The sequence below is a fragment of the Mustela nivalis genome (assembly GCF_964662115.1).
Source record: "Mustela nivalis genome assembly, chromosome: 6".
Classification (NCBI taxonomy): domain Eukaryota; kingdom Metazoa; phylum Chordata; class Mammalia; order Carnivora; family Mustelidae; genus Mustela; species Mustela nivalis.
Window position 1 is genome coordinate 73,244,605 of NC_139025.1, and position 27,126 is coordinate 73,271,730.

General features: G+C 41.0%; 1 long non-coding RNA gene and 2 gene segments (V, D, J or C); 1 reads left to right on the forward strand and 2 right to left on the reverse strand.

The window, feature by feature from the left end:
* Window positions 1–2,837, reverse strand: part of LOC309866776 (T cell receptor delta constant-like) — a 104,732-nt gene extending 101,895 nt beyond the window's left edge. Inside the window, exons 1-2 of the C gene segment in view lie at window positions 2,655–2,837; window positions 2,173–2,475 (exon numbers count right to left, since the gene is read on the reverse strand).
* LOC309866777 (M1-specific T cell receptor alpha chain-like) overlaps window positions 1–27,126 on the reverse strand; it is a 341,597-nt gene that overhangs the window by 185,222 nt on the left and 129,249 nt on the right.
* Window positions 1–27,126, forward strand: part of LOC309866788 — a 489,301-nt gene that overhangs the window by 148,565 nt on the left and 313,610 nt on the right. The window lies entirely within an intron of this gene.

The window sequence follows — 27,126 nt, forward strand, 5'->3', positions numbered from 1 at the left end:
CAATTGTTCCAGCTTTTGCCACAGTGAGCTTTCTCAGTTGATTCCTATGTCCCTTTAACATAGTCCCATCATGGATGATGGTGATTGTTTTCTTTTTTTGAACACTCTATGATGCTTCAGCCTCATCTTGCCTCAGAACCTAGAATCAGCCCTTTCTCCAAGGAGCTCTGGTCCCTTTTTTGAAAAATGATATTAGAAACTAAGATATGAGGGGGGTCCCTGGGTGGCTCAGTCAGTTGAGCATCGGACTCTTGATTTCAGCTCAGGTCATGATCTCTGAGTTGTGGGATCAAGCCCCCTATCAGGCTCTGCACTTCTGCGGGTCTGCTTTTCCCTCTGCCCCTCCCCCTGCTCATGCTCTCTCTTTCTCTCAAATAAATAAATAAAATCTTAAAAAAAAAAAAAAGGAGAAACCAAGATACGAGATCTAGGCATGCTCAATGCTTCTGTGCTATCCTCAGGAACATCAAGGCATGAAACAGATTTTGAGAGATGGTGAGTTCCAAAGGTAGAAATGGAAGGAAACATTGCAGGAGAGGCAAACAGCATGAAGCAGAATTTTGGATTTGGGAAAAGCACAGCCTCACAGGGAATCCAGAAGTTTCAAGCAAGCAAGATTCTTTAGATGGACTCGACAGGGCAATTCATCTGGCAGCACTAAGCAAGGTGACCCTGAGCAGGAAGAGTCTGAAAGGGGAGGAACAGTTAAATGCCCAGGACAATAATAGGTGCAGGTGCTAGATGTGTCCCTCCTCCTTGGTCCTCTGGATCTTGTGGGAGGAAAGTGGTGAACAACTGATCTAATCTGAGCAGTTTGAGGAGTTGTAACCTTTGTCAACGGCAACAAGCCAGAAGCTTATAAAAATAATTTTAAAGTATTTTGTTTGGTTTATTTGTTTTACCCAATGTTGTCTTTATTGTTATCTTTTCTATTTAGGTCTCTTTAGATTGCAAGTTATAGAAAACCTAACCCAAAATAACTTATAAAAAAAGAGAAAATAGTTGTGTTGTGTTTTTCTTGTCTTCCTTCTATCCCTTCGTGCTTATGACTTGGGTGCCCACTGTCCCCTTTCTCCTGCCAGAAATTGAGTTGCTTGGCCTAAGGGCTTCCTCTTACTGTCCAGCCTTCTTGGCAGGCCTAAGTCCTGGGGAATCAGCACTCAAATCCCCAGGACCTGTCTTCTACCCACGACACACAGGATTTGGAGTATTAAAACCTTAGCTCCTTTTGGCCTTCAGGTGGGATAAGTTGAGGCAGGAGTCTCACACATGTTCTTAGAGATTCCCTGGTAGGATGGAACTCTGGGAGTCTACAGTGGCAGCTGGCTTGAGAACACACAGGTCTTTTACTGGGTCACTTCCCTTCCTGTCACTCTTCCCAGTGCCCCTGGGATCACGTCCCAACTAAACCACCTGCACTTGAATCCTTGTCTTCTTCTGGGGGAACATAAGCCAAGGCAAGTGGGGTGTATAACTGAAAACTCCCAAGTAGATCCATAATCATTGCAGGGTCCAGGGCCTCAAGCAATGTTGTGGGAGCTCAGTTTCACCCTCTCTTTTCAGGATCATACTTTTCCTTTGCGGTGGGAGGAGGGCTGCTGGCAGCTCTAGGTTTCCATCTTAGCCTTTTACATGCCCAGCAGTACTCCCAAGAATTTCATATTAAGTTCTGGGATGGGGGCTTGGGTCAGGTACATATCCTTGAACCAACTGTGATTGGAGAGGAGAAGTACATTAATTGGCCAAGGGGGCACAAGGGTGGGGTCAGCCTCATCTACACCCAAACATGGGTAGGAGGGGGTGTGGCTTGGTTACCCAGAGAAAATCCAGGTGTTGTCACCGGAAAAGGGGGCTGGGTGTTGGACAGGTGGAAAAGACAGCTGTGTATCTCGATCAGCTATGTGATCATTCTTAGGCAGCACGAATCCGAGATGAAAATGCTCTTGAGGCTGGGATCTTATACCCACAACTCTCTTTGATACCAGATGTGGGAAGATTGTTGTTAGGACTTTCATCAGCTTCATCTCTAAACCCACCAGTGCTACCCACCGTGCCTTCTGTCTACCCTTTTCCTGTCCTGCGGGCTGTTTTCTCCTATGCTCCTGGAGCAGGTGGCTGTTTCATGCTGAGCCCAGGGGGTTTTTGTAAGGCCCTCCCTGTCACTCTTCTCACTGTGTAAATTTTCCCCAATAGCACAGAAATAGACGCCTGTGTCTGCAAGCATCAAGCCTGTGATGGTGAGCTTTAGGATTCTGCTTCGTTTCTGCAAGGACAGAGTATATCGTCCTCCCGTGTTGGTGCTGCTATCAGAAAACATACTAATAATTTCAGTCATCTTTCCATTGGGAGGCTGGTGATACCAGCACATTACATAGTAGTTAAAGTTGAGTGTGAAGCTGCAGTCCAAGGTCACAGATTTTCCCTCCTCTTCATGCACACTTGCAGACTGACGGACGTTGTCTGCATTGCTGGAACCTGTAGGAAAGAAGAAAAATAGGACTTAGCTGCTGCCATTGCTCCCAAGGAAGTTGTCACAAAAAGCCAGGTTTTGACCCAGAAAACAAAGTGGGGAAAGGCATAATCATGTTCTCTTCTAACTTCTTTCCCAAACCTCCTTCCTCGGGCCCTGGCCGAAGGGTTGGTGGGCTCCCTACCAAAGTGGATGAAGGCCACCACTGTGCACAACACAGCCGGCAGTCTGGACTGCATCTTTGGGGTCCTTCCTGCTGGTGAAGTGGCATGTATTCTGCCTGCCACCTGCTAAGACCTTTGCAGTGTCACTGGAGCTGGGAGGCCTTGTGGCCTTGCTTCTATAGAGCTGGAAGCGGGATTTCCGCCTAAGCAAGCTGAGTCACACTTCCTGCCAGCTGTGTCTGCCCCTCTTCCTCCTGGCCTTTCTTCTCTAATTGATCTATAATATGGTGTATGTTGTTTATCATGAAAGAAAACCATCCAATGTAGACATAACCAAAAAGGACAATGTAGACAATAAAATCCAACGATAATCTCATTACTCAGAGTTAAATATTAACATTTTGCTGTATTTCTTTCAGTATTTTTTGATGCAGATATGATACTTTCATGGAATTGGCATCAAATTAATTTTTTTTTTTTTTGTTTAACATTAGGTATATGAAGATGTCGTATGTCATTCAACTGTATGTGAAAATGTGATTTTTCCAGCTTCACACTCTGTTGTATAAGGGTACCTGAATTTGTTCAAGCATCATTGTTTGACGTCATTTTGATTCCTCTTTTGACTGGTTTAAATAAGATTTTATGGACAGGGGCACCTGGGTGGCTCAGTGGGTTAAAGCCTCTGCCTTCAGCTCAGGTCATGATCCCAGGGTCCTGGAATCAAGCCCCACATTGGGCTCTCTGCTCTGCGGGGAGCCTGCTTCCTCCTCTCTCTCTCTGCCTGCCTCTCTGCCTACTTGTGATCTCTGTCAAATAAATAAATAAAATCTTTAAAACAAAAAGATTCCGTGGACATTGTAAATGTAAGTCTTTGCCTTTCTGACAATTTGTATGTTAACCATGTTGTTTTCAATTTTTTAATTATGGAAAATTCAAACATTTACAAAAGAGAGAATAGTGTAATGAAAACATGTGCACTCATTGCCCAGGTTCTACAGTTACCACCTCACAGCCAATCTTCTTAGTCTATACCCTCATCATTCTACACATCTATACCTCTCCCAGTTCTGGTTAGTTTAAAGCAAACATTGTGGGGTTGTGTACTTTACTCCGGAGATGCATTATATCAGATTGTCTTTTGGGGTGCACATGTGTGTGTATGTGTGTGTTTTGTTAGTGACTCCTGATAAGCAATGACTAGATCTATTGTTTGATTAGGAGTTGGTTTGCAAAATGATGATATTCTGATGATACCATTCCTACTTCATTCATTAACTGAAGTATTCTGTAATTACCTGATTGTTCCTTGAGGTTAAGTGTATGATTCTTTCCATTCATTTATTAGTTTTCAAGATAATGAGCTGGTGACCTTTACAGTGGCCAACCATTCCTGTTTGCATGAGATGGAGGGGTGTCTCATGACATGGGGTTTTTCAGTACTAACACCAAAATAGTCCCAAGCAAATCTCAGACAACCAAGATAAATCCCCAACAGTAACTGAAGAGGATTCTTTTATGAACTCATGGATTTACACATACTTCATCTGTTTCAATCTATTGGATTCATTATCTTATTGATGTGGGACTTGTCCCATCTTTGCCAGCAGAAATCCTTTCAGTCTGGCTGGCTGGTCTTTGTGACATGGCTTCTTCTGTGGTCTGTGATGTTTCCTAGTTTTCAGGGAGGAAGAGATATTTTAAGCTCATTTGTACACTTCTTCCCCTAGAAATGGAATCAGCCATGTGTGATTAATGGTAGATGTGTTTTCTCTTTCCAGTTCTAATGTTTTTATTATTTTATTGCACTCATTAAGAAATTTAGTGAAATGTAGAATAGACAGAATAATATTGGAAATCTTTTTTTTTTTTTAAAGGGAATTCTTTTAACATCTCATTTTGAAAACGAATTCAAAGATTCCCTTTGCCAGGTTAAGGAAGTTGCCTTTTCTTCCTCGCTTGTGATAAAACTTTAATTATAAATACTATGTTAAACTTGACCAAATCACTTTCTTGCATTTTATTTTATTTATTTTTTAAAATTTTATTTATTTATTTGACAGAGAGAGACACAGTGAGAAAGGGAACATAAGCAGGGGGAGTGGGAGAGGGAGAAGCAGGCTTCCTGCTGAGCAGGGAACTATATGTGGGGCTCAATCCCAGGACCCTGGGATCATGACCTGAGCTGAAGGCAGATGCTTACTGACTGAGCTACCCAGGCACTCCACTTTCTTGCATTTTAGTGAGAGAATTTTATAGTTAATATTTTTCTGTGCAGTACTTTGCACTGATATTAAACCCTCCTCATAATCCTGAAATAAATCTTAATCGATCATGGTGCACTGATAATACTTTTTAATATGTAATGTTGGTTTGGTAATATTTTTAGGAGTAGTCATTGCTTTTCATATGTAATATTGGTCTAGAATTTTCATGTATCATCCATCTGTTTATTTTTGTCATGGTGATTCTCTTAGTCTCATAAAATGTGTTGAGTAGTAGTCTTTTATTTTCATTTTTCTCAGTGTTCAGGTATGGAAATTATTGGTCTTGGGTTTGCTGTAACTTGCCTATGAAACCATATGCATGTACAGAGTTTTTAATTTCTTTAATTTACATATAATTTCAAGTTTTCAAATTTTTCTTGTTAGTTTTGCTAGACTATAATTTTTAAAAAATTTTACATTTTGTTCAAATTTTCAAATTTATTTGTATGAATTTATCTCTTGCATTGTCTTATAATTATTTAAGTTTTTACTACATAGTTATAATCATCCTTCACACATTTTTCTGTTTTATTTATTTCCTTGACAAATCTTATCAGAGAATTATCCATTTTCTGATTCTTTTCAAAGAACCATTTTAAATTGATTCTTTCCTTTGCTTCTTTGTCTTTATTTCTTTAATTTCATCTCTTATTATTACTGTTTTCTTCCTACTACTTTTGTTGTATACTCATATTCTCTTTTAAAACTTTCTGATTGAATGTTTAGCTCTTACGTTCAGTCTTTCTGTTTTGATCTAGTTTTAAGGCTATAAAATTTTCTCTGTGTAGTGCTTAAGTACATCACATAAGTTTTAAAATGTGGATCTTTCATGACTGTTCAGTTGTAAATATTTTAACAATTCAATTATAATTTCTTTTTGATTCATAAATTATTTAGGAGTGCAATTTTTTTATTTGAACTTGGCCATTTATTAATAGTATCTAACTTCATTCACTGTACTAAAAGAACCTGATCTGTATGATATTGATTATTTAATACTTGTTAAGATTTGCTTTTTTGTGGTCAATTATTCTATTTCTTTTTTTTTTTAATTTTATTTTTTTTAATGTTTTACTTTTCTTTTCTTTTTTTTTTTTTTAAAGATTTTATTTATTTATTTGACAGACAGAGATCACAAGTAGGCAGAGAGGCAGGCAGACAGAGAGAGAGAGAGAGAGGGAAGCAGGCTCCTTGCGGAGCAGAGAGCCCAATGCGGGGCTCAATCCCAGGACCCTGAGATCATGACCCGAGCCGAAGGCAGCAGCCCAACCCACTGAGCCACCCAGGCGCCCCAATTATTCTATTTCTTAAAGATAAATTTATGGATGTAGAATTGTTGAGCAAAATAATTTTATATGTATTAACAAATTACCCTTATAAGGACTGTACACATTAATATTTCTATAGTGTTTTCTAAGAGTTTCATGACAAAATTCATGACATGGGCCCTCCCAACTTCACAACTCACCATTACCTTGATATATCTTTACATTTAAGCCACAAAACCTCTGTGGCCTTTATCCAGGTCATTTCTGAGAAATATTTCAGAGGACCTTGAGATCCTGGCTGCTGCAATTGTCATTACAGAAGAGTCAAGGATGACATGAGTACCAATGGGTACATGTAAAGTTTAGGTGAACTCCTCAAGACAAGGAACAACTTCTTCTGACCAAGTTACTCTTCTGAGAGCGGTTATAATAAAGGATGAACTTATTATTAAGTGAACAGTATCCAAAGAAATGATCATGAAATGGGGAAGGTTCTCACAATGAAGAGATTTACAAACCTGGGATAAGGTATAAGATAGGCCTTGGGAAAATTGCACTTGTAGGAGAAGGAAAGTGTTGCTCACAGAGTTTCCCAAAGTTATGGAGAATTCTAAAGAAATCCTCAATGACCTCAATATTATTCAGGCTTCTAATTTTCAGCCCTAGCCTTTTTTTGCCCTTAGTTTGGCCTTGGGACTCTCAAGAGTCCCCAGAGAGTGTCCGCCTGTTCCATAGTTCTGGGAGTTGCTTTAGTGGACAGGACTGCCCCCTAGAGGCCAGACAGAGGAGCAGCCTCTTTAAAATGATCGAGGCCAGTGCTTCTCAAGGCAGGCTGCACATTATAATAAATTGAAGAGTTTTAACAAAAAGTGCTCAGTCCTGAGCTCTAGACCCCTGGGACTGTGAGGATGCGTTCCAGTATCACCGTATTAAAGTTTGCACTTGAGTGAAAAAATAAGACGACAAAGAAAGGGACCGCTCTGAAATAAATCTAAACATATACCGGAGCAGATGAAAGATGCTGGTAGGTGGTATTTTACCTGTAGGCTTACCTTACCTCCAGTCGGGGGAGGTAATTCATTTTATAAAATCTAACACTGAGACCTGGAATTGGAGTGTGACAGATTTTTCGGTGTGTATTTGTGATGTTCAAACAAAGGTGCTCACATATAAGCTGACTGCTGATTACCAAAGTTGGTCTCCTAATTCTTAGAACTTACTTTTCACTCAGCTTTCTCTGAGTTCTGGGTGGCTGGAATAGGGGCCAACAACTCCGAGCTATCAGCTAAACCTTAAGGGCTTGGCCTCAGTGCCAGGACTAGCATTTTGAGAGTTACACTTCAACACCAGCACTAATTTAAATTGTATCTTTTTAAATCATAGATTCACACACACAAAAATTAGGGTTAAAGGGACTTTTGAGGCTACCCAGCCTAACTTCCTTATTTTAACAATATGGAAAAAGCCATTAGAACATTTTAGTTTGGGCAAACAAAGGTAAAGTATGACTACCAGACTTAAATATCTTCTTCTTGATGATTTCCTCATCCTCTCATACTCTGAACTAATGGGATACAAAAGCTCCGAAAATCCTCAGCTCACAGTACCTGGGAATTCTTTCTATTTCTAGTCATAGCCATAGAATTTTTCTCCCACTGTCTCTCCCTAAAAGAAGCAAAGCACTGCTAGCCGTCTTATGGACTTTCCCTAAGTTGTTTCTGGGAGTTTCTATTTCTGGATGTAGAAACATGGTGGATGCTGAACAGTTGGAAATAGAGAGAGAGAGAAGAGAAATAGTCCTTGAAATACCTCTCAGGTATTCAGACTCTCAGGTCTGATGCTTCATGGGCTTTAAGTTATGAATTGACTTTCTGCAGGGTCCTGGCTTCCTGGTGTGCATCAGAAAGGGAAATGAGGCCATGTGTTTCTAGATACAGCTCTATCTGCCCTATATTAAGGGTTAGAAGAAATCTGGGCTTCCAGGATAAGGTTAGTGAAGTCTTAGAAGGAAGTGAAGACTATGTTATTGGGAACTGGAGGGGTGGAATCCTGTTAGGTGGTAGAAAGCTTTTTGAAATCACCTCCTATAGTTTTGGGGGAGGCTGAATGTGGTTGTAGAGCTGGGGAGATTTCGACGCCAAGGATGGAGGTACCACTGGATTTCTTCTTGCTGCTTATAATGAAATGAAGAGATGAGAGATCCATTGAGGAAAGAATTGTTAAACAAATAGGAACCAGGGCTGGATGAATATGAAAGTTCTCAGTCTTTTCAAATGGAAAAAGAGGCTACAATTAAGAGTGTGGCACGAAGAAAACAGAACGTGACTGTATAAGTTTTCATTCAAACCTAGGAAAGACTGAAAGGTGAGAGTATTCAGTCACACGAGGAGCTCTTTCAAGAGGTTTGGATATGCCTTTCGACCAAACCATGGGACTTCTAGGAAGCTTAAGAGGATGGTCCCTCAGCTGTCTGAGCAGGAGCCACAGGTATAGGTTATCTGGAAAGGATCTGTGGGTGTGTATTTTTTTTCCTAAAGGAGTAAACATCATTGAAATTCACGGGAGACCCGTGAAGTTTTTGAGAAAATTATTTCAGCAGAAACACTACCAGCTTGGATAGAGAGGGACAAAGGACAAAAATAAAAGAAGGCTGTCAGACCCCTAAGACTCTACTGGCAGGAAGCAGGTTGATAAAACTGCTTAACTGCAAACATGCGTTACCTTTCGTCAAAGAGGGATGACTCAGGGTGGAACTTAAAAGCAGGAAGGCACAGTTGAGAGTTATTTCCAGGCCTCAAATCTAATCAAGGAGCTCTTAACATTTGCCCAGGTGGATTTCAGTCAGTCCTTTTTACCTTTCATTTTGCCCACTTTTGGACCCGAATGTCTATAGCTGTTATCCTATGCCTGGTTATGTCTGTTCTAACTTTGTTTTCTGGGTGTTGGGAGCAGACCACTTGTTTCACAGTTTGACAGATGGAGAGGAATTGTGCCCCACGAGCTGTTCTTAACAGATCACACCCAGGAGCTGCATTTGAACTCGTACGTAATTTAGATGATGAGATTTTTGTCTATGAGCTGATGTGGTATTGGATGAGACTCTTGAGATGTTTGGGGTGTGTGTGAATGTATTTTGCAAGTAGGAGGGATATAAACTTTGGGGGGTCAGATGGTGAACTGTGGTAGAGAGATAAATCCCCATCTCCTAGTGTCCATGCCCTTGGACATCCCCTCTCTTGAGTGTAGGAGGGACCTGTAACTAGCTTCTAACCGACACAATATGCAAAGATGATAGGCCATCCCTCTGTTTTTATGTTATATTAGAAGAGATTCTGTCTCAGCAGATTAGAATGAGAGACTCTCCTTACTGGTTTGATGACATAAGCAGCCATGTTGGAAACGCCCCGAGGAACTGCAGGAGACTGCTAGAAACTCTCGGCAGCCTCTAGGGAATAAGATGGGGGTGGCGGGTACCTTCAGGTGACAGCTGGCAGAAAAACTGGCTCCTCAGTCATGTAACTGCAAGGAAATCAATTGTGACCCCATCCTGAATGAGCATGCAGTGAATTCTTCCTTAGTCAAGCCTTTAGATGAAAAATGCATCCCAGCCAACACCTTTTTGACTGCAGCCTTGTGACACCCCGTGCAGAGGCCCAGCGAGGCTGTGCCCAGACTCTTGACCCATGGGATTGTGAGATAATAAATGTGTGCTATTTTGGTTTGGATGTGGTATCACACATTTCCAAAAAGGTTGCATAAGAAAAGCAAGGTTGCCTAACTTCAGATTCTCACACCACATTCGTTGCTGTCTTCCAATTGACTTCCATCAACCCTCCTAGAAAATTTAAAGAAAATACCCTGGGATTTTCAGATTTGCACCCTTAAGGTCCGTATAGATTTTGCTTTAAAAAAAAAAAAAGTGGCAATTGCAGATGCAGATGATATCTTTTATGTTGGGGTTCTAACTCCAAGAACACAATAATGAACTGCTGAGCTGAACAGGAACTTAGAACCTGGCTGGACATGAGAAGTTCAGTGTCTTAACTAGATATCCCCCCATATGCATTCTGATCTCTGGCCAATTAGCACAGCTATCTAGAGTACCGTTATAAAGAGAACCCTGGTGGCCATGAAAATCAGTGAAATTTTGCTCTGTTCTTCTGAGAATACAATTTTCCTGGATAGATACAGGGAAAACACACACCATCTTATCTTAAGGAGCGTGACTTGGAAGTGTTGTGGATTGGCATCGATCTGAGTTACATTCCCTGTGGAGTAGTGTCATTCGCTAGACCGTGTGATCGATGTGCTCATACCCCTCTGTTGGGTGGAAACTCCTTTCCCCTTGTTCTGTGTTTGCCAGCAGTAGAATGTTCATTAGTGTAAAAATTCTAACTTTTCTCCACCCTTTCACTCACTGCTTCCCGAGGAGGGAAAAGCATTTCCTGATTACCCTATGTGAATTGCACTCTTTAATCTCCTCTCAGCCTCCTGTTTATTGCTTTCATAACACTCATCCCAATTTGCATATATATTTGTTTATGTATCTGTTTATCCTATCTTTCCTGTTAGACAATATGGGGCCCGTTGTCGGGTATTGTCGGGCATTGTATCTTTGCCATCTAACACAGTGCCCGCGACCTGTCCCCTAACAAATGCAATCTAAAGCAACATGATTGTTCTGAAGTTTTAGAGCGGGCGAGGATGAGGGAAATGGTCTTTAGACAGGCATGCATCAGGGGTTCAGTATTAGAAAATGGGGGGTTGAGAGTCCTTGAGACAAATGGAATGGCCTGAGTGTGGAAGTGGGAATGCACACTGTATTTTCAGGGAAAGCCTGCTACTCTTAGGAGGAATCTTGGGACAGTTCTGAGGAGAGAAACGGTCCATAAGACTGGTCTGGCTGCACTGGGCAGAACCTTAGGGTTCTGGGCGTGCATCAGGGGCCTGGGGGACTGCAGTAAAGCCAGCAGAGGGGAACAGCTGTCTTAATTGCTTGTCCCAGGCCCCTCTCCTTCCTGCATGATAGGAGAGAGGTAGAGATGAAGTCAGAAATATTCCATTTGAGATATGCAACCAGTGTGTCAGCTAGAGGCCTTGGCTTGGTTTCTGAGTTCCACAGGGAGACAAAGCTCAGACAGCTGGCCATTTTTTAAAAAAATGACTTGCTTTGTTTTGAGCAAATACTATTTTCATCTGCTGCCCAGTTATCTCAGGTACTAGATTCAGGGAGAAGAATGCTACCCAGAAGGAGGTCTGGGCACCATGACTGTCTCTTTTTTCTGGGCCCTGCTGTGGGAATGTTTTTCAAATATAATCAGCAGTTTCCTCCCCAGATACCAGAGGACCAAGTACTCACAATTCCTCTTTTCCAGGTGTGTGTGTGTGCGTGTGCGTGCGCATCTCCAGGCTCCTGCAGCCTGGAACTTTTTTTTTTGCCACAACTCTGCTTTCTATGCACTCTCTGGAAGCACAGTAATATGGGTCCCTGGCCAGGCCTGTGAGCTGATGACGTTGACGAATTTAGCCTCTTCTTGGAAGTTCACTGAATAGCATCCATTTGTTGAACAATCATTCTAATTACACAGAAGAATAAGATAAATCTTCCACCTCTGGGAAGCTGTTTGTAACATTAGAATCTTAATCAATAACACAGATAGTGTTCTTCCAGACTAGAATCGCAGCTCCTCACCTGCACAGACATTGCTGTTGGAGTTGATGGCCCCTGGGGGCTCTCTGGGACCTATGGGTCAAAGAAGAGAACTGAGGACTCTCCTGATGGGCTTCCTCGGGACTCTAGGGACTCCTAGGAACCAATGGTAGCATTGGTTCAATTTCCCATGCTTCCCTCAGAATAGCCCTCCAATAAATTCTGGTAACAACTACTTGGAGGTAGGGTAGATTTCCCAGGGTAAGGGCATAGGCCTCTGTAAGACTGCATTCACCTCAGATACCAATTGCTAATTCTGGGTCCTCAGGCCGTCCTTGTTTCTAACCAGCTGGCTACAAATTCAGAGAGTCCCATAGCCCTTCAAGTTTGATAGTCCTAGAGAATCATTCACAGAATTCAGGAAAAGTGCTAAAGCTCCAATTGGGCTTATTATGGCAAAAGAATAAGAATCAGAATCAGCCAATGGGAGAGATGCATAGGGTGACATCTGGGAGGGCTCTGAACATGAAACTTCTGGTCATCTTCCCCCTGTGCAGACCTGGATTGTGTTATTTCTTTCTGACCACGATATGTGACATGCACAGGGAAGCTTCCAGAGGTTCAGAGTTTTTATTAGGGCCTGATCATACATATTGCTCCTGTGGCTGACCTTTAGCCTTAGGACACATTTCCTGGAGGTTCTGGGTAATACCTTTAGTCTTTGGTTCCTGTGGAGGTCAAGAAACTCAAAAGATGTTGTTCCAAAGCCCTTATCATAAATCACTTTGTTAGACAGATGGTGGCCAAAGCCCTCAGGCAAACAAGGATACTCCCTATGAGGCAGAACATTCCACAGCCTTGAGATCACCTCCCAGGGGCTGAGGATAAAGACCAGACTTCTCTTTGGGCAAGTTAATTCTTCATTATAGAGGTCCCAAACCACTGGCAAATATAATCTCCCTGCATTCCCAAGGCTGCTGAGCCTGAGGCGTGACCCCGCCCCAGGCCTGGGCCCTCCTGGACTGGGAAGAGGAACAGCACCGGGTCTAGCTAGAGCAACCGGGTGTGTCTTCCACCCCTGACAGTATCCCTTCTGCTGGGGATACTGACCTGTCATATTCAGAGTCCCTGGAGCTATTTGGCGCTACTGTCACAGAAGAGGAAGTGGGGTTTCTGGAAGGACAGGCTAACAGCGCATCTAGTCAAATCCTTGCCTGTTGATCTTGTTTCCTTGTTTCTGCTTTTATACCTCCAGACCCATCTCTAAAGTGACAGTCGCATATTCTCCAGGCCAAGGCTTGACTGTGCTGCAGGGTGAGTGAGAACTGAGGTTCACTGATTCCACAAGTATGGGGTTCCCACCATGTTCAGATATTTGTACTAAGTGCTGGAGGTACTGTAAATAAGAGACACGTGATTGCTGATCTCACACAGCTTAGATCTGGTCTGGTAGGTGGATCCCCATCAGAAGTGATGTGTATGTTAGGATCTAATGATGGTTTTGAGTGCGTGGTGTGTGTGCGTTTGGTGGGAGGCAGGGAGTGGCAGGTGCTGGTTAGAGAGAGAAGGTACCAGGCAGAGGAAATAGATGCGAGAAGGGCCAGGGATCGTCTGTGGGCTTCTGGACTTACTTGTGTTTTGAGCTGCCCAAGCATGGGCTCTGCCAACACCCTGAAGGTCTGTTCCTTTCCAGTAGGGGTCTTGCTACAGAAGGCGCTTGAGGTGTGACCTGGCTCTTTTCTCACAGGCTGACTTAAGGCTACTCTCTGTTTTTAGATATGGACATCACTCCAGCTCTGAGCCCACAGCCACTCTGACTTAATTCCTTACCTACACAACCCCCTTTTAGAGGCTATCCCACACTGGCTTTCAGAAGGCTAATTATAGACAATAAAAATATGTCTACTACGTGAAGGTACTATCATTGGTACTGTAAATGGTGCACCATTTTTATTTAGTAAATGTCTTGATTGAAAAGCCTCTTTTTGTTGGCTGAATTATTTTCTTATTATCTCATAGGTGTTGTATTTCATCCACAAACATGAGAGCTCAGCACGGTCCAGAACCTTGTTCTACCACCCCATTTCTTCTCTTCTTTTAGAAACAGATAAAAAGTAAGAGTGCTTAGAAAGTATTTCTTGAACATGGGGTTTTCTGCTACATTATAAATGGAGGTTAGAAAGAGGAAAAACAGGCAGGACATAGACTCTTCTCACACTTTCCCTCCCATTCTTCACATTCAACTAATAAACGCACTTCCCAGGAAGTTCTTAGGGAATAAACTATTCCCTAAGAGAATAGAAGCGACAAGAGCGCAACTTCTTCACCTGCTTTCTTTAAGTCAGTGAACCCGTGGTCTCTGCCTTGCCTTCTGTTTAATGGATGAATACTCCTTGCTCATCTTAAGGCTGACTCCTCCATTTATGCCTTGGACCCTGTCACCTTTGCCAACTCGAGGACTTTATAAGGTTAGGCTCTCCCTCTGCATTATCAATTTCTCCCTGATGGATCATTTCAGTCAGTGTATATCAATTCTGCCATCAATGTTTTCTCATACTCCCTCACCCCATAAAATATCTCCTGTTTGGCAGTTTTTAATTCAGTATCATGGTAGTTAAAAAAAGGGAGGGGTCCTTATATTTTCTCACCTATTTCTCTGTTGGGTCCCTCTTCTCCCTTTCCCGGGATTCTTTAAAAATATTTATAGTATGTTTTTTTAATTCTGACTTCAGAGGAATGCATATTCATTCAATATATTGGGAAAACACAGGAAAAAATATGAAGAAAATAAAAATCCCTTTCTAAATCAAACATGCAGAGATAAGCTTTGTTGACTTGTGTATTAGCTTTATATATGTGCATTTACAGAATTGTAACAATGTGGCATATTCAGTTGTATTTATTGTATTTTTTTCTTAATGGCTAGAGTATTTTCAGATTATTAATACGGCTTTAATGGCTGCATTTGGAGAGAAATTGGCATGATTTATTTAATCATTCCACAACTGGTAGATATTTATATTTTTCCAATTTTTGACATAGTAAAAAGTGTACGATGAAATACTTCTGTATAATTATTTATGCACATTTAGATTAATTCCTATGAATTAAATTTGCAGGAGTAGAATTAATGAGACAAGCACATAAACTCTCTCACTTTCTCTCTCTCTGTCCCTTGCAGCAAAGCTCAGACTCCAAAGTACGTGTTTTTTCTACCACTGGACCTCTGTGTCTTCAATTAGAAGGCTTCAGGTTTTCCAAAGCTCTCCTTAGCCCTTCACTTCAACATTGGCCACCGTAACTTTTCTTAAAAATCTAAATCCTTAAATTGCAAAAACGATTTCATGCTGGCTGTTACCATTATATAACAGATGGGTGGGGAAAAAAAAAGAGCTTCTCCCAGTCCTCTTTCCTTCCCCATGCTCCTCCTCTCTTGCCAAGCATCCCTGAGGCAACCAGGAGTGCATGGCCACAGCGCCTTACTATATAGGTTCTACTGTATATAGGTTTTCTTTTGTTTTGCTCTTGCAGAAAACTGAATCTTACTATAAGCAATATTTGTCAGCTTTTCTTCTCCATTAAGCATATCATAAACATCTTCCCAGGCCAATGCATATCATTACAACATATTTTTTCTCATGGTGACTTAATAATCATGATATTCTAGATTAGTTGCTATTTCTGAGTCAGCAATGTAAGCGGGACTCAGCTGGGTACTTCTTTTAGTTTTAGTTGATCTCCTTCATACATCTGAAGTCCACTGTGATCAGCTGCAGGTCAGCTTTGCTGATCTTGGCTGGGCTCTCTCACATGTCCAGGGCCTCCGGGGTGTCTGGGCTGATGTGGCTGGGGTCCACATGGTCTCTCATCCTGCAGGAGGTTAGCTTGGGCTTATTCACACAGCAGTAACGGAAGACTCAAAAGATTGGGCAGGAGAGTCTCATGCAGGCAAGGTCTCATGAGGTGTAGGCTCAAAACTTGGACACTGTCACTTCTGCCACATTCTGTTGGCCAAAGCGAGTCATAAGTCTAGCCCAGACTCAAGGGATGAAGAAATAGCATCTACCTCTTCAAGGAAGAGCAGCCAGGTTGCAAAGACCGTGGGAGACACATGCAATTGTGCCCCTTTCTGCTATTTACCACATGTACACATTCCATCATTCAGCTTGCCAACCTAGTATTGATCAGTAGTCAGGTCACCAGTATTAATCTTCTTAAGGATTTTGATAAAAATTAGTGCCTAAGAAGCTTGCACTAGTTTACACATTAATCAGTAGTGTATGGGAATGTGTCTTACCACAACTTCACTATTCTAGGAAGGACCCATCTTCAAATTTGTAGTAAAAATATGCTACATCTCATTATTTGATTTTGTATTTTGTTCATTATCTTGGGGTTGAATTTATTTTAAAAATCTTATTAACCATTTTTATTGCTTCTTTTGTGAATTGCCTTTTCATGGCTTTTGTCCATGTTTCTACTGAGGTGTGAAATTTTATTTGTTCATAATTTTTTTTCTTTTGTTTTAGTACATAAGCCAATCTGTTATGAAAGGATGGGAACTCAGATTATGCAAGAAACCAGCAGGCCAGTTTTGTTTGTTACCCATTTTAAGGTACCAGAAGTTTAGTCCTTCTTAGACAGTGCCCTGGCTCTTTGAGTAGAATTTGCTCAAGTTATGCTGAGAACAAATTCCAGCAGAACTCTGCCATACCTGTCCTCCAAAAAGACTTTCCTTTAGTTTACACGAATAACATTCAGATCGATTTTCTTCTTCATCTTGTTCTCTTTTAGGAAGTAGAAACCTATAAATTTTTTTTTAAAACAATGGAGTAGTTTAAAAATGCCAAGAAGCAGAGCCAAGATAGTTCATCTCTTCATGACATTTGAGGGAAGTAGATTCAATTCAATTAATTTATCAAGAATCGTCTATAAGCAAGACACAGTGCTCGATACTGCTGGTGTCGAAATATGAATTAGATAAAGTTATTGTTACGGAAAATTTGGATGCTAGTGTATAACTCCTATGTTAATGAGGAACTGTAAAGACTCAGAATCCGCATGTACACCAGGTATTACTGATGGACTGAGTATACTTTGAACACAGCACTGTCGTTCATTAGCAGCATCTTTAGTAGCTACCCTTTATTGAGTCCTTTCACTGTGCCACGGTCTGTGAAAAGTTTGTTTTATTTTCATTTTATTTTTAAAAACATTATTTGAGAGCAACAGAGCACAAGTGGGGTGAGGGGAAGAGGGAGAAGCAGACTCTCCACTGAGCAGGGAGCCTGATGTGGGGCTTCATTCCAGGACTCTGGGATTGCCCTGAGTGGAAGGCAGACACTTAACCGACTAAGCGACCCAGGTGCCCCTATTTTTTTTTTTAAGATTTATTTATTTGTTTAGGGGATGTGGGGGGCAGAGGGAGAGAACTTCAAGCAGGCTCCATGCTTGGTGTGGAGCCCAACATGGGGCTTGATTCCACAACCTATGAGATCATGACCTAAGCTGAAATCACAAGTTGGATGCTTAACCGACTGAGCCATCCAGGTGCTACGACAAGTTTGTTTTATACATACTTGTCCTTCTAGGTTAAACATTCACATGGATGTATTGTGATTAGTAAAAAACAAGCACATTTATTTAAAAGTATTAATGTATTCATAATATTATTTTTCAGTCAGTAGATCTTGAAGATCTATTACTACCTGCAAAATTTTGGGATATAAAAAGGAGGTCTCCATGTTTAAAAAGGTGGAGACGCCCCCAACAATAAATGGGGCTTGGGACAGAACCTCTCTTACTGAGGATTGACATAAGAATAAAAGTGTGATTCACCGGGGGTAAGTTTCGGGAATTCAGACAGTGAAATGTTAAGTTTATTCTCTGTTTCTAGGCCCAGAACGTGAGGCTATCACATAGGCCTTGTTTTTTGCACCCGGTTTTAGTTCTCAGGCCTGGTAGGAAGAGCAGGCTTCCCACTGAGAGACCCTGGGTCTTTTCTGGAGGCTGCTTTGGGGTATCTGGTGCCTCACTCAGTTCGTGTGGGCTCTTCTGGACATTAATTATCAGAGTTTAGCGAGGGTTGGGTAGGAGTTAAGAGCCAAGCCAAAACTGAGTGTGAAAGGCAGGAGCACATCTGGCTGTCTGCTAATTGCCTAGTTTCAATGGGAAAAAAAGCCCTGGTCATTAGCATTGGCTCTCCCTCTTTTCCTCCCTCCCCTTTGCTCTCCCAAGCCTTAGACTCCAGGCCATAGGAAACCAGTCAAACCGTCCTGGGCCTAGCAGTTCCTGATCCCTTTAGTCCTCAGTCACATCTTCCATATTTCCTCATCCTGGTGGAGTCAGAGAGTTTAGGAAAAGGACACATTACATTATTTCACACAGTGAAAGACAAGAAAGGAACAGTGTTGACTTTTCTTCCTCATCACTTTCACACTCTCAGAGTACCGTAAGGGTTCCTTGTGGAAGCCACGATAAATATGACTTTTGGAAAACATGCTTCATGTAACTATTGAAAATGAACAAGGATATTTTTTCCCTTCGTTATGGGTTTTCAAGTGTGTTTGAAGTTGAGAAAACACTGAATAAATCTGAAAGCGAGTTGAATGCTGTCAGACAGAAGATAATTGTCATCTCAAAAAAAGAAATTGCAATGTGATTTTAAAGTAAATCTGTTCGAATCATCTTATTTTTTTAAATTTATTTTTACAGTGAGAAATGCCTTTAGCTATGTTACAAAATTTAGGTGAATCTGCTCAGTCCTTCTATATTGATTGAATAAATTAGACCTAAATCAGCAATGCTACATTTAGTGCTTACTAATCACCAGCCATGAATCAGAACAGCCTCCCATGGTAAACATAGTTTACAATTACAATAGTCAGTGTTTTCTAACATCTCACAAGTGAGGTTTCTGTAACATTCCTAGTAACAGCTCTTAGAAACATTAGGATAGTATTTTCAATATTATAGGAAAAGCTCTTAATTCTTTATAGGAAAGTTGTTTGCTCTTTTCGATGAACAGATAAGCAAAGCCCTTATAAAGTACAAAGCATGAATCTTACATTCTACAGTCACTGGCATATAACTATACATTAACTGTTTCTCTTATCTACCTACATGCAAATAATAATTAGCATTGATTGAACACTTATGACGTGCCAGGCTCTAGCAACCCTATGAGGTACCTATTATTTACTATCCCAATTTTTCCAAAAGACTGAAGCAAGAAGTGGAGTAATTTGTTCAAGGTCAGAACTGAAAAATGAAAGATCTGAATGCAGATTGTCTGTACCTGGAGCCTGTGCTTTTTATCTCTCTCCTATACTATAAATTTCTTTCACTAAACAAAGGTTTATTGTTAACCCAGAGTTTTTCAGTCTCAAAAGTCTTGGTGTCAATAACTTCTTGACATTTCTGTCAAATTAATATTTCTTTCTTTCTTCTTTCAAGAATATAATTTTAAAAAAAGTATTGAGTTTTAACTTGGCTTTTAATAGGGGTCGAATCAAGGATGATTTGGGCTCATAAAAATTCATTTCCACAAAGAGCTGCTGGGAGAAAGTATACATCTGTTCACTGAGACATTATTTCAAAACTTCCAGAATATGTGCAGGCTGGGTCTTTTCAGCACTTTACTAAAACATAACTCAGTGTGATGAGATCAACAAGGAACTTACACCATTTTCCTATTAAGCCATTCTGTACTTGAGCTTGGTGACACCTGCTGATTGATGATCTCCTGCTGGCGTGGCCTAGTCAACAAAAGGACAGACACAGATGTGTACAAACAACGTGGGGAATGGAGACGTCCATTCTCCTTATGAAATAATGCAATTTTGGGGTTAGATTTATGATGTTTTTAATTGGCAATGGTGGCTCCTATGAGGTTTCTACGAAGGTGGAGAATGAGTGTTTACTAGGCCTTGAAAGTCAATTGTTCAGAAATTCCAAAACATATGCCGGTCAATGGGTTTGCTGTCAGAACAGAGAAGATGGATAGAGAGGAGGACATTTCTTTAGAGAGCAGCGTGCAGTCCTAGGCTTTGAGTGCCCTTAAGGGAGCCCAATTTGCAAGGCTGGTATTTACTCTTTCATTTGGCTTAGTTGTGGCATTTACATAGTAATGTTTTCAGTTTAACTTGGGAATGTTATTTTAAATCCTATACATGCTGCATATAAAAGTGTCCAAATGAATTATCTTATGTGTTTACTGTTTTTCAATGTTTGTTTATGTGCCTTTTTGAAAAGACTGCTTGCCAATCACCACCTTCATTCTTTTCATTGTCAGCAGGATCCCCTAACAGGGAATGTCTTTCCCTGGTGCCTCTAGTAACAAATTCTCATATTTCACAATGATACCGAATTCCATACTAACCCAAACTATTTCTTTTAGTAAGTATTCAAGATACTGGTTTTTCAGCTGTAGTGTTTTGGTTTCTTGGCCTTAGAAAGAGCATATGAACTTTGGTGGGCCCAAGGGGGGAAGTAATACACTTGAAAGCCATTTGTCATTTGTGTAGGAACAGAGAAGACATTGAATATGGCTGATCTGATGAATAGAGATGCTGTGACTAAACATTTTGCCATCCACTCAGCTGTACAAAACAGGACTGCTTTATTTTCTCTAACAACTGAATTTCTAATTCCAGCAACCACTTGCCTGGTATCAAAAAACCCGAGTTAAGCAAATAGAAGGTTTTCACAATTAAATCATAATTTTTGAAATCCGTTGGGGATTTTCTCCATCAGTTCGAGTCGCCCCCTAGCTCTCACCTTCTGGGAATGACAGAAGTTCTAGAGGGCTTAAATGTCCCTGGCATTGCTTGGGGGCACCGGGCCCCCATTGGCACGTTCTAGGGTGCAGTACATTGGGTCATCTGTCCAGATGTTTGAGTAAGTTTCTGGTTGTTGATCCACATGGTCTGTGTCCTTTTTATCATAAAATTGAGGCCACTCCAGATTCAACTGAGAGGCTCTCTCAGTTAATTCCCATGCATTTTGTGTGCATGTGAAAATTTATCTGCAGTGACATCAGCCTAGCAGAAGCAGGCTGTCTTGGGCTCTCTGACCCCATCAGCACTGATGAAGTTTAGAATACAAGTGAGGTTCGGTGGGGTGGGTTCTCGAGCAGATGACAAGAAAGAATTCTTGAGCCATCTTTAGTGCAAAATGGTGGTTTATTAAAGCACGGGGACTGAACCTATGGGCTGAAAGAGCTGCTGCCTCTGGGTTGTGAGGGGTGGGAGATTATGTACGGTGGGGTTGGGGGAGGTAAGGAAAAGGGGAGGTTTCAATAGAACTTTCATATGCTGAAGAGGACCTACAAGATACTGGATACCAGAGGCCTTCCATTGTGAAGGTCATCTTTCCCTTCTTAGCAAGGTATTAACATTTAGATAATTGGGAAATTCCTGGGGTGCCTGGGTGGCTCAGTGGGTTAAAGCCTCTGCTTTCAGCTCAGGTCATGATCCCAGGGTTCTGGGATTGAACCCCACATCGGGCTCTCTTCTCTGCAGGGAGCTTGCTTCCCTTCCTCTCTGCCTGCCTCTCTGCCTACTTGTGATCTCTGTCTGTCAAATAAATAATAATAATAAAAAGAAAGTTGGGAGATTCCTAAAGAATGTCACACATATCCCACCCAGGAGTGGGGGTGGGGGAAGGTTGCAAGGGTGTCAGCTTTTGTTTGTCCTCAGCCAGTCTTCTGTTCCCTTATCAGGCACTATTACCCAGTTGTCTCTGGAAACTTGCAAGGATATGTCACTGAGGCTTTCTGACAGGAAATAGTTGTAAATCTTCTACTCTCACATTTTACAAACTACTTTGGGACTTCATGATTGATCCTTCTACCCCATAAGGGTAGGCCACAAAGATTGTCACCAAAGTCTTACTTTCTTGCTTTTGTGTCCATCACCCCTAGTAATTGCCACAGAGCAAAAAAATGCATTAAATCTAGGGCTGCATTAATTGGTCTTTGTATCAACCTAGATTCTTAGAGATCTTTCTAAGTCACAGGTTTTTTTTTTTTAAAACTCCAAATACATAACCCTAACTCAACCCCCTTTCTTTCATTGTACTGTTTCTAGAGAAAGTTTCCAAATTTTATTTTGAAGTTTGAAAGCAAAGATTTTATTCTTTTTTCTTTTGTGTTCATTGTGTTCTCCCTCCTCCAGTACGGGATGTCAGGATTTCCTGCCTAACATAAAAGGGATCACGGGCAAAAGGGGATTATCAGAAATAAAATACACATCTGCTCATATAAAAATCTTACTTTGTCACAAAAATGATTAAGATTGGGAATTAAGATAACCAGTTTACTGACACCTTTCTACAAAATCAGAGAAAATATAAGTTACTACCTACTAAGAAACCATATGGGGGCCCTGGTGAGAACATGAATTAAGGAGTCAGATGGTTTGGATTCAAATCCTGGGAGTATTTAAACCAGGGCAAATTATTAAGCCTCCTTGTGCCACCCTATCTATAAACTGGGCTGATAACTTGGGTTGTTCTAAGAATTAAATTAGTTAATATATGTAGAACATTCAGAACAGAAACTTTCAATAGTAAGCACTTAACAAATACTAATTATTATTATTAGATGTTGCCAGCTCCTGTGTTGAGAACATTTAAAATAATTATCTCATATACATTTCTGTTCCATATAACATGCATGGGCCTTTACTTCCCTTTCCAGTTGCTTTGCCCATATTGTCAACTTTCAACTTTTTTTCCTCACTCTCTTGATTTAACTGATAAGTTGCTAGGAATCACACAGATACACCTTATTTTATCCACATGGAATTTCTCCATGCAAAACATAGCCACTCAGATTTGGTCACATTGTGAGGTTGAGGGCATAAACCTCTGGGACTGACAGGTCTACGCAGAACTTGTGACCCCAACTGCAAGGAGTTAGGGATCAACTATATAGCTAAAGGAAAGCGTCTACAAAATGTCCTTCCTTCTGACAACTACAAACTTAGGAGTTTCCAAAAACCACTTTAGGTTCCAGAATTCACTAGAAAGACTCACAGAACTCTTTGAAATGTATTATACTCATGGTTACTTTTATTACCAAAAAAGAATATTTGAAACATCCAAGGTAAAAGGTGCATAAGAAAGTCTGGGAGAATTCCAAATTCAAAGTTTCCATTCTCCTTAGAGGCAGGTTACATTCTCAGCATTGATATATGACAAATATTCACTGAGTATGCCAACTCAGGAGGCTTCCTTGAGCTTTGGTATCCCAAATTTTTATTGGGACCTCATTATGTAGGTGTGATTGATTGATTGCCTATGTGATTGAACTCAGTCAAGGTTAATTAACACCATATAACCCAAAGCCTCCACCATAAGTGATATGGTCAGTCTTTCTGGTGCATGGTCAACCCCCTAACCTGAGACTGCTGGGTGCAGCCAATCCCATGCAGAGTTGTCCTGTTAGCAGCAACTATCAGGTGGGATCCGAGAGGCCCACCATCTACAACAAAGATACTCCTATTGATGAGGGAGCAGAAGGCTGGCTGAGGACAAACCAAAAGGCTGACATCTTGCAATCTTCCCCCACCCTCCATTCCTGGGTGGGACATATGTGACATTCTTTAGGAATCTCCCAACTATCTTAATGTTAGTAGATTGCTAAGATTATTGGAAAACCAACCTTGACAGCTGACAAGGCCTCAGGTATCCAGTACTTTGTAGGTCCTCTTTAGTATATGAAAGTTCTATTGAAGCCTCTGTTTCCCTTCCTCCCCCCAACTCCATGGTACATAACCTGCCATCCCTCACAACCCCAGGGCAGCATCTCTGCCCGCAGGTTCTGTCCCTGTGCTTTAATAAATCACCTTTTTGCACCAGAGATGTCTTAAGAAGACTTTCTTAGCCATCAGCTGGGGACCTCACCCCACTGAACCTCACCTATATTCTAGAACTTCATCACTATGATTCAGGAAAATCCAAGGTTTTATGAGTTACATCCCAGGAGCTGGGACAAAGTCCAGTCTTCAGGCAAAGTTAAATCCCTTAACTGCACTTAGTGGAAAAGTAAACAAATCTCGCTGTCAGTAATCCAAGTTTTCTCTCTCAGGGCCTGGCCCACTGAGGGGGTCTCACCTCAACCTGGTTCAAGTTTGGAAATGGGTAGTCTAACTTTGTTACTGTGTCCTCTCTCCATACAAACATACTCTCTGTGGTTTTCCACGTCGACATTTACTTGTGAACGAATTCTCCTTAAAGTCTTTATTTTTTGTCTTCACTCATAGTGAACTATTGCTTCACTCTCAGAAACACTGTTCTGTGTGCTTCCAATCCTCTTTGGGCATTTGAGTATTTGAGTTAATGGATGTGTCACTGGGAGCATCCACACTTACACAGCAGTCCAGGGCAGAGTAAGACAGATGCCTGATGGATCAGATTCATTCCTTCATCAACCACCCCATTCCTCTGTGGCAGGCACTATTCTGAACACGGGGCATTCAGCAGAACTGAGAGGTTAATGGGAAAGACAGATATTTGTTACACAGATAATCACAGAAATACACAGAAATTATGATAAGACCTATAAAGTCAAACCTGGGTTACTATTTCATAGAAATTACAGGGTTCTTTGAAAGAATAAAATGGAAGAAACAAATTTAGATCGGGGGCAGGAAAGTGCTCATTGAGGAAGTGACATTTAATTCCAGATTTAAAGAATGGGTACAGATTAGCTAAATGACTGGAAACTGATTTGATAGGAGCTGGTAAGAAAGGCATGAGGTAAGATTTAAATTTAGTCTCTGAACCGCCTCCCCACTCCCACCAAATGAGGAAAATATTCCTTAATTAAACTTGAAATTCAAAGATCCTTTGTATCCGAGGTCCTGACTGACTCTGGGGGGTCAGAAAGAAATCGAGTGACGCTATTTAGTGAAGTCATGAAGAAACACTACAAGAAGAGAAGGCTTTGGGAAGTTTTCCATTCATGTCATTTCCAGGTCTGTAGCATTGAAGTCTCTTTGTAATGTTCAGGAGGTTAGTTCTTGTGGAATCTAGCTCCTGAGATCTACTGTGCATTCATTCCATGACATGTCCTGGGCCAGCCATCAAAATCGACTTTGTTCTCACGCATAGCCACAGTTCTGCCTGCGAAAGGAACCGGAAATCCTTGTAAAGCATTATGACCTGTTCCTTGTTGGGATAAGCCAAGTGTGCCCCAGTGAAATGGTGAAGCATCTCTCATACTCAGCTTGAAGTATATTAGAATGAAAGCCATGATGGACAATGTGAAAGGTCAATGTGATAAATGACAAGAAAGAAAGAGTAATTTGCTTTACTTTGTCTAAGCAGCTAGGAATTTGGGGAGGGATATTAGATGACTCACAGAATCATCATGCAAGCTGGAGAAACACTCTGGGCCTGACTTCTAGGAGCAGTGGCCAAAGCCACTCATCCAACTAGCCCAGTAAGGAGGTCACTGCTACCCACCCCTCTCCTCACCACCAGCAAGAAAAGGGATATCCCTGCTTAGACTATCCTTCATGTGGCTCATCTCCCAATTAAAGGCTTAGGTCCAAACCCCAGTTGCAAGGGATCCTGGGAAATCTAGTTACTAAAAACATTTCTACCTTGGGCAGAATTCACAGTATGTGGAACTGTCAATGTGGGGATCATGTTTGAGTCTTTTTGGAAGCCATTACTGGTGGTCATTCTTCAAAGTAAAAAAGAATACCCAAAGAGATAAAACAACAAAGAGGATTAAAGGAATAAAAGGAAGATTCTAAAGAATTAGAAATTCTCAATCTCACTAGATAGAGAATGAGAGAAATTATAGAAAGTATTTAGTCATTTAATAATGTTACAATAGACAGGGTAATGAACTTGATCATAAAAAACTGAGTAAAGCTGAGGTTTTAAGGTGATTTGAGTATAAGGACTTTACATCATACAAAATCACATTGTTATAAATATCAGCATGGTTCGAATTTATCCTTACCTGAAACCATGTGTAAATGAACTTAGGGGTTAGAAATAAAAAGTGGTTTTTAAAGACAAGTGTACTATTGATATCAGAAAAAAACAGGCTTACTAATGACTGTTTTTGTTAATGCCATCCTTGGGTATCATTTATTTTTTATTTTTTTAATATTTTATTTATTTACTTGAGATAGACGGCATGAGCAGAGAGAGGGAGATGGCCCTCTTCCTGCTGAGCAGAGAGCCTGATGTGGGGCTCAATCCCAGGACCCTGGGATCATGACCTGAGCCAAAGGGAGACGCTTAACAACTGAGCCACCCTCCTTCTCTTCTGAGCCCCTCTCCTTCTCTTTTAAATGAAGTTCTCATAATCATTTTAGAAACATAAATATTTGTACACGATCTAGCTTATTAATGCTAATATCTTTTGATAAAAGAAGAGTGTTCATTATTATTCTAGTTTTCCAGGTGATGAAAGAACAGGAACTGAAGATGTGGTTTCTCTAAAGTTATGCTCCCAGGTTACTGGGACCAGGATTTCAGTGCTTTGCCTCCTAAACCTTGCAAAGAGGTTTTTTCAATAGGAGCCTAGAAATAACTATTCTATTTACTTATTCCTAAAACGACTAATTGTGCTCCTTCTAGATATCAAACAGCTAGTTACAGGAGAAACATCTGTGAGCTAGAAACTCAAGGCTCTGTCCTTACTTAAATTCTCCCTGGGGCAAAAAGACAATCAGCAAGTCAGCAAACAAAGAGGCAACACAGGGTGGTGTAAAAGAAAAATCAGAAGGAACAAGTCAGTCACTGGAAAGCAATGTAATGTGATTCCACACAATTGCTTTTTTTTTTTTTTTTCCTTTGGCAAAGTAAAGTGCTAATCACTCTGTGGATATGTAAGTGAACAAAACATAACCCTGCCACAAGAAACTTTCATTACCAAAACAGATGACAAAGCCGGGTGGGTCAATGAGAACCTTCCTCCTCTGGGCACTCTGTTAAGCACTTGGGACAGAGTAATGACAATGACATGTGATTCCTGCCCTCATGGAGCTTGTAATTTTTCAATTCCAGGAACAGCCTGATTCATGAAAATGAGGCTTAAGGTAAGACACACTGGGCTAGACTGAGTTCCCTCAAAGAATGTTCTGGTGTTCCCTTGCAGTTCTCATACCTACAAGTATCTACTGATTTACTGACTGAGGACCAGATACAGGAGAGAAAAAGTTAACCAAGACAGCTTTTTGATGGACCAGTTTCCACCAGCTCATTCATCTGCCTACAAGAGGATATTGATTTCTATCAGAAATTATTGGATACAACTGTTAGTTTCTACATCTTTACACCT